Here is a 13,409-nt window from a genome sequence, read left to right as displayed (position 1 = left end):
ATATTGCAAGAAGTTTAATTGAATAAAACAAACGGAAAGGGGTTGGGAAGATAGCACAATGGGTAACGTGCCTTTAGTGCAAACAGGAGGACCTGAGGTCAGAATCACAGCTTCCATTTAATGACCAGGCACAGAGTACATGCTTAGGATCCCAGAACTTTGAGAATGAGTGGGTGGATTCCTGAGGCTTGTTGGCTAGCCAATCTATTGATCAGGAAGCTGCAGGTTCAAACATAGAACACATCTCAAAAAAAAAAAAAAATAAGGTGGAGAGATTTTGAGAAAGGAACATCGACCTCTGGTCTGCATATGTACTTTACTGTGTATGAGTGTACCTACATACACCTACACACTCACACATAGACACATACAAGACAAATATTAAAAATAGATGAAACAGCAATAATAACAGAAAATTCTAAGCACCATTCTAAGCATTATTCACACATAAAGCAATATAATCCTTACAATAGCACATGAAGCAGGCTTTTTACTATACTGCATTAGTGCTGAGTATCTAACATGATTATCATAATGTCTGATAATGTGTGAAACCAGGGAAATGCATAGATTTTTCTACTGTCATCCACACATCTGCCTGGAAGTTTCAATGCTTAAATTCTTTTGAGGAAGGTCATTTAGCTGTGTTATTCCTTGACTGCCTCCTCCTCTTCCTATCTTGCTTCTCCTTTGTAGGGCTGAGGGTCAAAGCCTGGGTCTTGCACATATTGAGCAAATGGTCTACCATTGAGCTACATTCCCAGTTAAGACAAAAGGGCACATAGTGTAAGAATTTCATGACTTCTCTATCTTGTTCCACCCACATAATCTGGTGACCAAAACAGAATTGACTCAAGATCAGTTACTTTTCAGTTTATCCTCTAACCCAATTTACCTTGCAACCTATAATCTCTATATTTATTACTTAATCCATACACAGTCTGTGCAGTCTTAACTTTGGATTTTCACTCTTGCATAGTCCCCATTAAAAATGATTTCCAATCTGCAGGTTTTAGAGGGGAAAATACTATATCCTCATGTATTAATAAAGAGCAATGCTGGTAATACATTTAAAACAAAGTGTTAAATTTACAAAGGAATGTTCATGTAGCAGATAAACACCATCTACCTGCTTGCCTAAAAGTTTCTTTTGTAAAATTAAAAGCATGATTTATTTATTATAGTTTATTTATATGAGTGTTTTGTCTCTGTGTATGTACATATACTGCATGTGTGCCTAGTGCCCACAGAGATCAGAAGATAGGGAAGATCCCCTATATCTGGAGTTTAGGATGGTGGTGAGCTCCCATGGAGGTGATGGGAACTGAATCTAGGTTCTCTGCAAGCACAGGTCTCTTAACTGCTGAGCTATCTCTCCAGCTTTATTTAGAAGGTCCTTAAGCATTCCCATATCTTATGGCCTTTGCATTAATGAAGTCAGAACAACCAAATGGTTGGTGAGGACCTCACGATGCCCCAACTCCAGTGAGTAGCTACTAACAGTTGAGGTTTTCTGGGTGGAGGGGGAGAGAGTTTTGGGGAGGAGGGGGAGAGAGTTTTCCTATTTCTTCAATTATTTGGCCACTGGCTACTGGTTGACCCCATACCCATGTGCTTTCTAGCAGTACTGATTTGACTCATTTTATTATAAAACAAAAGAAAAGAAAGAACACCATAAGGAGTGGGAGGGGATTGGGGACAGTTAGAATGGAGCAGGGGTTGGTTATGATCAAAATACATTGCATACAAGTATGAAATCCTTCAAGAATAAAAAATATATTAAAACATTCTAGTGTCTTAATACTCTTTCAGTATACTTTAACTTAATTCATTTCCCCCCTTAAGCACTAGAATTCAAAATTCAAGAAGGATATTTAACTTTCCAAGGTTACTAATTGCTATTTTGTGGTATTATTTATTTATTAAAATCACCAAAGTTTCAGATTAATTAACCTACACAAACTCAGCACAAACCTATTTGTTAAATGGGGTCACTTATATAAAGCAAAATACTAAACTGAGTACAGTAAAACACAAAATACATAATAACGATGATAACTTCCAGAATTAGTAAGAAAAGGGAGAGGTCAATGGTACTTGAAATGATAGTTAAGTGATCCTTGAAGTGAACTATGAACTATGTATTTATATTAGCAAAACTCAAAGACCTCTTATTATCTTTCAATTGTTCAATTAAGATAGGCTACATACACATATGAAATATATATCCAGTAAAACACAGTTTATGATTAAAATATATATGTATATAGACAATACACTGTAGACATAATGACAAAACATGGGAATATTAAATGGTCTAACCTTTTATATACTGAATCTTGAGACAAGATATTTCAACCCCATGAATAGTAGCTACAGCTTATAATTAAAACTCTCATCCTAATTTTTTTTCGTTAAATTAGAGGACTATTATCAACTATTTCTTTGATTCTGTAATAGTAATTATATAAATGTTCCCCACAGTCCCCAGTGGAGTCTACAGTAATCCTTGGAGAATTTGGAAGATCAATGGCACAGGATCAAGTCAGATATAGGCCAGATACACACACACACACACACACACACACACACACACACACACACACCACCACCACCACCACCACCACCACCACCACCATCACTACCATCATTATTCTAACGTTTTCTAAAATTACTTAGCTCTAGAAACACATATTTATAATATTTGAATAATTGTGGGTAGCCAGTAGGATTGATAAAAACACATTCTGTGAAAAAGCACACAATTAGTTTGGAATATATAAGTGATATCAATGAGATATTTGCCTAAAATGGGCACAAGAGGTAGTACTGGAGAATAAATATTTAAACATTTGAAATTACTGCATTGTAGGGAATGAAAATTTTTAAAGTTGGAAATATAGTATTTGGGCATGATAGTGCACTCCTGTAATCCTGGAACTTAGGGTGCCGAGACAGAAGAATCATATCTGAGGCCAGCCTTAACTATACAGGGAGACATTGTCTCAAGGAAAACCGGGGATTTAGTATGTTATTATTACTTTACAAGGAGGAAAACAAAAAATTAAAGGTGACACCCAATTTTCTGTTTAGTAATATCTGCACAGACTACATATGGAAAAGACATTGAATATAAATTTAAGTATCACTGGAGAACTTTCCATGAATCAGTTGTTAACCAAAAGACACAACACTTGAGCAGACTATATTGCTTTTCAATAAAACACAGAGAAACAATACTTCAGATGAAATAGAAAAATGGTTGGTCATCTCAGTGCTTAAATATTTTAGGAATTCATAAAGACTGTTTTTTTAAAGCTAGAATTTTAGGATGGGAAGATAAGGAATGGCAGTGGTGCATGTCTGCAATGCCAGCTATGAGAGGTGGAGGAAGAATGATCATAGGTTTGAGGGTAGCATGGCAAATAAAAATACTCACATACAACTCCCTCAAAGCGCCAAACAATCCCCTAACCAATAACAAATTAAAATAAACTAAGGAACTCCCAAAGAAACAAAAACTACTGCAGCATGCATCCAGTAGCAACTAGTACTTTGTGGGGGCATATACATATACATAGAAAATAGACTGGACACAAATATAATTGGATTTTACCAGTGGCTGACTCTGGCTGTGTGGTATGAGAAGTGACTTATATTTTTTAAATTATTTTCCTATTCCACTTTTAAATTTTAAGCACAAGCATAAAAGGAGAAAAGGAGAGAGCAAACCTAGGATAAATGTGCATTTCTTCAACCCCTCTTGGTACTTTTCTATCCCCAATTCATGGGTGTATGTGCTGTGGGGAGGAAACTCAAGTGGAAATGTGATTTTAAAGGCAAATATAAGTAAGAATCGATAGATCACTCAAGTAGAGAAGAATATATAAGGAATTTTATGCCAAATGCCAATGGAAATATAGCATATTAATAATATAGCATAAGCTGGAGAGGCTAGAGACATATTTAAAATATTGATCAATTTTTGATTATTAATGGAAACCAAGGATTATGAAATGTCACTCTGGTGTTTGGAGGCCTATTATAAAAATCAAGTATATTCTTCACAAAACATCTTTTCGTGTCACTACCAGGTTTGGACTATGGAAATGGATGGTCATCGGGCTGCCCTAGAATGGCATTTTTAATTCTGAAGTTTCATCATTAAGAAATCATTATGTTACATTTTTAAGATAATACCTCCAATAAAAGTCAAAACTACAAATGTCAGTCATAGTTGAGAAACTATGTCTAGCTTTGGCAATGGTCAATAGGGTCATATGTTGTGTGTGTGCTTCCTGAATGGACTCAAGAGTCTGGATTTGAATATTGTCTCCATTTGACAAAATAAATGGTCCTTTTTGGTAAAAAGGATTTTAAAGAATTAAGATGTTTAAAATTTTTGAGTAAGATCTCTGTGAATATTTATTTTGCCAGACATTCCTGTTTAAAATTATTAAAATAGCAATACTCCAGTGAATTTCCTATATTGCAGAATACCACCTTTCTCATCACAGAAGAACAAGATATTAGCATTAAAAGGTTGATTTTCAAAACGTCCCTTATTCTTTAATTTTAGATAATCTACTGAATTTATGCTCTCAAACTATCATTGAGCATCAAATTATGCTTAATGATTATCAAAAAGTGTGGCCAAACTAAATATCTTAAACTGTACATTTCAAAACTCTGAGCTTTTACACAGTTGAATTACTTTTAATTGTTGAATCTTTTAAGCAGAAAAGTCACTCACTTTTTTTTAGCAAAGTAACAAAGAGAGTATTGTAGTAAGTTTAAATCTTTTAGTTTACTTAATTCATTAATGTAATTATGACAGAATGAGAATTTGTGATAAAACTGTTTTCGTTTGAGATGAAAATACTGGTGATAGTGTCAAATTCTATTTCTAAATCACAGCAAAACAAAGGAAAGCAAACAAAACTGATTGAACACACAGACCTTCTGTTGAGTGAAGATTCGAGAGTTCGCGAAAGCTAACACGTCAAAGCAGAAGATCACCATAAATTTACTTTTCCTCGAGTATTTCCAGAATAAATTTCATTATGAACGACAACTGCAATTTATAACAAAGTTCCAATATCATAGAAAGGAAATTGCGATCTCATTTTCTTGGTCAACCTAATTTTACTGGAATAGAGCACAAGGAGTTTGGCATAGAGCTTAAAACTGGATTTGAGGTCCTAGATGTCAGGATTGCATTAGTGGGCATTTAAAACAAGAAGTGATACTGGTTTTACAGTCAGTGTTTCAATGATATAAAAAGTCAGTGCAGTAAAAGGTATTTAGTCCCCTGCTAAATAAAATCTGGCACTCAGCAGTGATGAGCGGCATGGAGTTACATTGGGCTGGAAAAATTTCAACACAGGCTTGCTTTGAGGTGGACATAAAAACAGGTGGAAAAAATTTACCTAAAGCTATGCTTTGCAATTCTATCATTCAGGTTTCTACTTACTGTTGAATGAAAAAGTTGTTATTAGGAACTTCTCAAATAAAAATATTCTCATGAGACAAATTAGCTTTAATTTGCCACCCTTCATGACCATTTTATGCCTTGATGAATGATTAAAGCTAACATAACTTGTGGAAAAAGACGTGAGCACACGTTTTTGAAAACTAATTTTCTGTTCTTTCCAGAACAAAAAAAAAATGTAAGGCAACAAATTCTATAAAAAAAATAATTGTTGTGCTCATTTACAAAAATAAACCATGAAAGCTCCCTGGTATTCCTGTTACTCACTCTATACAGCACAGCTATTACTTTAAGAATGTCAAAGGAGGGGGTGGAGTGCGCCAGGGAACTTTGGTGCAGGGAACTTTGGTGCGCAGAGCCCAGCCCTGAGGTAGCATAAAGGTTGATTTCTTCTTTTCAGGTGTTGAAGTTTTGAATCAATGTTTAAGTTTCTTGATGCTTTTGAATCTGTCAGAATACTGAGAAAATAATTACTAATTTCGTAAATGAATTCAGCATCAACAAAAGCCTTTGAAAATAATTTGTTCTTTTGTTAAATATACAAAATTCGGGATGACAAATTTCCAACATTTACCATTATGAAGGTGCCAGACAACTTGATTCTGAGTATTTCACAGGGCACCTCAAGCAAGCAAGCAAGCAATAATAGCAACAATAATAAATTAGGTAGAAAAAGCAAGGACATTACCAGTTAGTTTACTTTTAAGCCTTGGAAAAGTTTACATCCACGAAAATAACGATACCCTCAAGGCGCGACACAAAAGTTGCAGATATAAAACACAACAAAACAAAACACTAATAATTTCAAAACAGTCTCTCCACCCTAAGCCATAAATACTTATCCCTTAGGTGGCTAAATAAATGATGCCCAGCGCAGGACAATTCTCTTGTGTACATTCCTCAAGGAATCTAAATTTCTCCCATCAATAAAGTAAGTGTCTAGTTCACTTACCAGTCAACGTATAATGAAAAAGAAAAGAAAAAAAATCACTGGAGAGAATTAGACAAGATTTTCTGCAAAGCGTTCACACAGAGTGTAGGAGCTCCAAATTCTGTGACTAATTGCACATAGAAAAGTATAGTTGCTGCAAAGTCAAGGAGCATAGCTAAGCAGAGACAAAAATTCTTCAAAAGCGTCACTCTTCCTTCAGATACTTCTCGATCTGATTTCCGATAGCAAGAGATTCAGCAACAGTGGCCAATTCAAGATTAAGAAAAAGACCGGACTGGAAAACAATCACAAAGACAAGCAAGGGAAGCTAAGCGAAGAAAGGCAGAGCTGGCGGGACCTATGCTGCCGACCGCTGGACGCAAGGCACTGGAGTGCGTTGGAAGGTCCATGCGGCACCCAATGGCTGGCGGGGACCGCGCCTTTTACACGGTCTGAAATCCAGACGAAAGCCCAGAGGTAGGAGGAACTTTTGGTGTCCTCTCGCCCTCCCCCCACTCCGGATCCCACACTCAGAAACTCTTCCCTCCAAAAATATCCCCTCACCTCCTCTAGCCGGCCCCAGCAGCCTTGTAACCCTATCCATCAGCATCCCAGCAACAGGCACATTCAGCCCCTGGCCTGCTGGCCCCGCCCCGCCCCGCCCCGCCCCCTCGCCCCTCGCCGCCCCTCCCTCGCCGCCTCGTGCTCCTAGCCCCGTTCCATCCGGTCACCACCGCACCGTCCAGTCCGTGCCTCTTCGGCGCGCACCAGGGCTGCTCACGCCCCCTTGGCGGGACAGCCAGCCTGCATCTCCAAAGACTCCAACAGCCGTTGTGGGGGAGAAGAAAGGCACAAAGTTAGGAGCTACAGCAGCAGCTGTTCCCGAGCCCAAGGAGTGAGAGGGGAGGGGTGAGAAAGAAAAAGTGACAGGAAAAGAAAAACAAGAGTAGCTGCGGGCCCGCGCCCCCCGCTGTCGACCCAGCAGGGTCATAGGCCCACAGCCCCAGGAGGGTACAAACAGACTAACCAGGCCACCAGGTCAGGGGAAAAGGGAGGGAGGGGGCGGGGACTGGCCATGGCTCCTTGACCGCCCCTCTCACCCGGTGCTGACAAAGATCCTATTCTTTCCTATTATCCCTGTTGGGTCTTCTCTGTCCTTTAAGCCCCTGAGTTTTTCCGAAAGCCCCGGACCTCATTGCTATAGTGTGCATGCAACAAGTTATTTCGTGAACAGCTGTACGTGGTGGACTGAGCACTCCTAGATTTCGAAGTCTGAGTTCTGCGAGGGCCACAGAATAACCTGGGCTTCTGAGCTCTGGGCAGGCCAAAGGGAGCCCAAGTGAGTGCCAGGAAGGGTGCAAGGGAGCTTCCTGCAAGACATTGCCACCTTCACCCCACCCCACTCCCAGGGAGGCATACCAAGCAGCAAACTTCATCTACTTGCTCTTCTTTTGTCCTTTCGGCATTCTTTTCTAGGTCTCTTAATCTGAGCCCGAGAACTCGCACGTGACTGTGCAGCAGCTCTCACTTTCTTGGCCAAGGTCTGTCTGTTGAGAGAGGTTCCCATTCCCAAATCTAGATAGTTTTGAGCCTACTGAGACTCTGCAGGTGGTCCTTAGCCCTTCCCAGATCTGTCCCGGACAGCTGCCAGCCTCTGCAGCCTGGCCTCTGAAAGGGGGTTAAAACTCATCGATGGACATCAAAGGACATCTACTCAGTGCCTGTCTCACCCCCACCCCCCAAGCCCGGGAATGGAAAGCCATTGCTTCGAGTTCTTTCATATGAGGGCCTTTTACCTCTTTGTATACTACGCTATTCACTCATTTGCGCAATCTTGGGACCGGCCAACCTTTTCTTCCGTTCTCTTGAGAGATTAGCACTCCCAATTTGCAAACCTATCTCCTTGTCCATTTCATTGTGTGGATTCTGTTTCATAAGGGTCTCTGGCAGCTGCGGCCCCAAAGTGAAAGGGTCCAGGAGAGGAAATTGCTGAATCATAGGATTGGACACAAGCATTCCCTAACAAAAGGATTTGTGAGGGGAAAGGGCAGGGGCACTTATAAAATACTATAACTCACAAAGAACGGTTTGGCCAGGCTCGCTCTTCTCGGCCAACATCCACCCCCATCCCTGTCATCTCCAATAAGCGGATTTGAAAATTTCCCTAGCCTGGCTAGGGCCAGAGTAAACAAACTGTCCTTAAGAGTTGTAGAGATGCTAGTGTCTGACAGGAGATAAGTGCCAGGGGCCCAGATTGGGATATGGTGATTCTCAGAAGGAAGTTCACTCAATTCAATTCAGTTCAGCTGCTTTATATTTTAGAGCTGTTTGATGCTGGCATCAGACAGAACGTGATACATTCCCAACTTCCTAAAGTGAGGCAGTCTCGGGAATTGGGAGACTATGTGTGTGGGTAGCGAAAATTGAAGACATCAGCTCTGTGGAATGGCATGGGAACTACCTGTCTCAGATGAAGGTAAGGGTAGAGCAAGAAGAGACAAGGAACAATAAAGAACAAAGTGAGCTCCTAGAGAGTTGGGCTGGACCTGGAAACCAGGAACCAGAAACTATCAGAGAAGTTAGTGGAACCTTGAGATAGAGTTTAGTTCCTATAGAAACCAGTCTATATGCTCCAAGGGCAGAAACAAAAAGTACATGGAAGAGACCGAAGAGTCCAACGATTGGAAGGAAAATGCCTTGACGGTGTAACTTAGAGGACAGAACATGTGAACCATTAAATCATTCAAATATCTCACTGAAGGGAGTAGCAAGGGCCAGGGGGTGAAGGGGCTTGCTCTCTAGTGGTGTCCTGATTATCAGCCTTGTGCTGTCCTTCATCTATACATTCACAGTGTGTAGGGCACAGAGGCCCACATTTCCGTTCGCAACACTGGAGTGTACCTGGTTGAGGAGATGTTTTAGGACTGAGGAGGACTGCCACAGTTGAAAGATAAGTCATTTGAAGGGCTAAGGCTAAGATTTCCCTTTCGTGATCTGGTTTAACTGACTCAATAGGAAAATCAAGCAAGGGATTCTGCTTCATGGCTCCCTGAGTGTATCTGAGTGTTGTTTTTTTCTTAGTATATGTGACTTGACACAGTTTATTTGTACAGGCATTTGAAAGATCATAGAGAGGTAGATAACTTATTCACCACAACTTACCACTTAAAGAAATATAGTTTAGGTCTGGACAATCAAGAAACAGAGCAGTTCAAAAAGTGGTATGTAGGGATCATATACTGAAAATACCCTTGGCAAAGCTTAGAGGCCAAGTTGAGCCTAAGTAACTCAATAGCCAAAAACTTTTAGAGGCCGGCAGTACTCGATCTTAGCAAATAGTAACATCCTACAAATAGATGCACATGCCTCTCTTTAATAGGCCTTGGGTTGGACTTCTGGAAATGTGACCCTTATCCCAAATAATTTTATAAACAGCAACCTTACTGACAGAAAATGTGTGGCAAATGACAGTTAAAGAATGCTCTAAAATTACTATCAAACTACAGAATAAAAAACAAGGTAATTTTTAATTGTAAACATACATCTAAACAACAAATAAACCTAGTTTAGGATTCCTTTTTTGTTTTCCTTTTTTTTTTTAATTTGGTTTCTTGAGACAGGGTTTCAAAAAACCCGTGTCACAGTCCTGGCTGTCCAGGAACTCACTTTACAGACCAGGCCGGCCCCGAACTCACAGAGATCTGACTGCTGGGATTAAAGGTGTGCAGCACCACTGCCACCTCCAGTTTGTTTAGCTTTCCTAACAACTTTTTGGCTTTGTTTTTTTTCTGTTTTTGTTGTTGTTATTATTGCTTTTATTTTTGTTTTTGCTTTTTGAGACACAGTCTCACACTGTAAACCAGTGTGGCCTGGGATTTACTATGCAGTCCAGGCTGGCAATGAACTCTCGATAATCCTCCTGCCTCTGCGTCTAGAGTGCTAAAATTACAGGTGTGAGCCTATGCTAGGCTTTCAATAGCTTATTTAGGATTTTCACTGAAGCAGTGTGGCTACTACAAAAAGGGATATACCCATTGTAAAGATGTGTCAGGTTGAATCTGGAGGAGACTTCAATGGAACAGATTTAATACAAATTGTATTTTGTGACAACTCAATTCAGGAATCTTACTGCCCTTAATAGCCGTTGCTTTAAAAAGTATATCATAATCCAATCCGTATTTGGAAGTATTTATAGCCCAATGTCAGTCGATTTATAGTAGGAACATGAAAATTGCAAATTGAAATTATTCTTATTTGGGAATTACCTCATTTTTTAAAAAAAATTCGGAAGAATTTTGTATTCATTACTTTTTCATTGTTGCTATAGATTACTCGAATGAACAACTTAAAAGGGAATGACACATTTATTTTAGCTCATGATTTCGAAAGACCCTTCATGGTGTAGAAAGAATGGCAGCACAGACTAGTTTGTATTATGGTAGCAGAGTACTTTGTATTATGGTGGTAGACTAATTGATATTATGGTGGTCCATAATATTAAGGAGAAGGAGAAGAGGAGGTGAGGGAGAGAGAATGAATATGAGAAAGAATGAATATGAATATTTGAATATGCACTGCTAGCTGGCTTTCTCTTTTATTCCAACTGGGCCTGAGGACCTGTAGGATGATGCCACCCATACTGAAAGTGTATATTCTCCCTCTCTTTAATCTTCTCCGGAATTGACTTCACATACATACTTAGAACAGTGCTTTACTAATTTCCCAGGCACTTCTTAAACAAACTGAGTTGATGAATCAAGATTATCTATGGTAAAATTATATGTATTTGATATGTAAAAAGTATTTTTAACATTCCTATATGCATATATATACATATGTATATATTACAGCTATATAACAAATATATAATAAATCATTTATTATAGTTACCATGCTATGGGTTAGAATTCCCCAGATTTTATTCATTTTATACCCAAAGCACTCTAATCCTTTATCATCATTTTTCTGTTACCATACCCTTGATCTGCTAACCTCAATTCTACTCAGCCTTTATGAGTTTGATTTTTCAAAATTCCACTTATCAGTGCAATCAGGTAGCATTTGTCTTTCTGGATTTGAATAATATTTCATGACTTGTATATAATATAATATCAATTTTCTTTACCTGTCAACTGATAGGTCTTTTCCATGTCTTGGCTATTGTGACTAATTTTGCAACAATCTTGGGAATGCAGATATCTTCATGAGGTGCTAATTTCGTTTCCTTTGGACATAATCCTAGAAGTAGGTTTCCTGGATCATATGTTAGTTCTATTTTTAGCATCTTGAGTAACCTCTATACTTATTTTCCATGATGTGTTAATTTACCTTCCTACCAACAATGTATAAGGATTCATATTTCTCCACATCCTTACTAGCACTTGTTATCTTTTGACTTTTCATAATAGTCATCCAAATAGATGTGAGGTGATGTTTCATTGTGGTCTTGATTTGCTTTCCTGTGATGATGAGTAATGCTTGTCCATTTATGTGCCCATTGACCATTTGTTTTCTTTGAAAAGTGTCTAAAATCTTCTACCTATTTTTATAAATAGATTGTTGGTAGTTTTAAATTATATACATATATACAATTAAAATTAAATATTTACTATGAGTTGTAATGTATTTTGGATATGTGGTTTGAAAATACTTTTTTCCGTGTTATATATTGTCTTTTAATCTTCTTGATTATTTCTTTACTGTGCAGCATGTTTTTAGTTTGATATACTCTTACTTACCTATGTTTGCTTTTGTTCATTTATTCTTTCCTGTGCTTCTAGTATCACATCCAAAGGATCACTGCTAAACACAATGCTACAGACCATATCTTATGTCTTCTTAAAATTTCCACACTTCAATATTTAATTAATTGTGCATTGATCTTTGTTTATAGTGTAAGTAAAGATCGAATGTCATCTTTTACTTCTAATTTATTTTTTGGCAACATTGATCATCTTTCTGTTTTAAGACCTTATACAAAAATCTTTCTGGTTTGTGATGCTATGGTGTTAGCTGTAGAATTGTCATATCACATGTTTCAAAACATTCTTCTTTTATCTAACTTAAGAGTTTCAATAAAGAAAAGATCTTGCTGTTGTCAGATACCATTTATCCACCCATTGAAATTTTCAGATGTTTTTGTCGTTCATTTTGTTAATGTGGTGTGTCTTGTTCATGGATTTGCATATGTTGAACCATCCTTTCATTCTTGAGATGGATCTCAGTTGATTGTAATGAATGATTTTTAAATGTACTATTGGATTTAATTTGCTTATATTTTTGGATATTCTCATATTTGTGTCAAACAGAGAGAGTGGTCTTTAGTTTTCCATACTTGTAGTGTTTTTGTCTGTTACTGCCCTCAGAAAATTAGTTCAGCCCTTTCTGGCAGTGATGACCTCCCTACGAGAACATGCCTCTCGCAAAGGATCTCCTTCATCCCTCTCCAGAGGAGGAAAAAAGGAAACACAAGAAAAAGCGCCTGGTGCAGAGCCCCAATTCCTTCTTTATGGATGTGAAGTGCCCAGGATGCTATAAAATCATCACGGTCTTTAGCCACGCACAGACGGTTGTCTTGTGTGTTGGCTGCTGCACTGTCCTCTGTCAGCCTACAGGCGGGAAAACAAGACTGACAGAAGGATGCTCCTTCAGGAGGAAGCAGCACTGAAAAGCACCTGATTCGAGATGAGTGGGAACCATCCCAATAAACACATTTTGGATATAAAAAAATTAGTTCAGAAGTGTTCCTCCTCATTTTTTGAATAGTTTGAGAAGGAATAGTATTAATTAATAGTGTTTATAGAATTATCTTTTCTTCCTTGTTAAACTGGCTAACAGTTATATATTTTTATGATCTTTAAAAAAAGTGACTTTTGGTTTTAATAATTTTCTCTGTTCCTTGTATCCAGTTTCATTGATTTGTGCTTAATTTTTGCAGTTTCTTCTGTTTCTTTTGGATTTAATTTACTCTTTTTTTTCTACTTCCCT

At 38.3% G+C, this 13,409-nt stretch overlaps 1 pseudogene; it reads left to right on the top strand.

The window, feature by feature from the left end:
- The first annotated feature begins 12,818 nt into the window (after window positions 1-12,818).
- Window positions 12,819-13,145, top strand: LOC125389399 (small ribosomal subunit protein eS27 pseudogene; annotated as a pseudogene).
- Window positions 13,146-13,409: the final 264 nt, after the last annotated feature.

This window comes from Myodes glareolus, chromosome X, assembly GCF_982192425.1.
Source record: "Myodes glareolus chromosome X, mMyoGla1.1, whole genome shotgun sequence".
NCBI classification, from domain to species: Eukaryota; Metazoa; Chordata; class Mammalia; order Rodentia; family Cricetidae; genus Myodes; species Myodes glareolus.
Note: the sequence above shows the minus strand (reverse complement) of the source record. Positions and strands in the feature narration are given on the sequence as shown.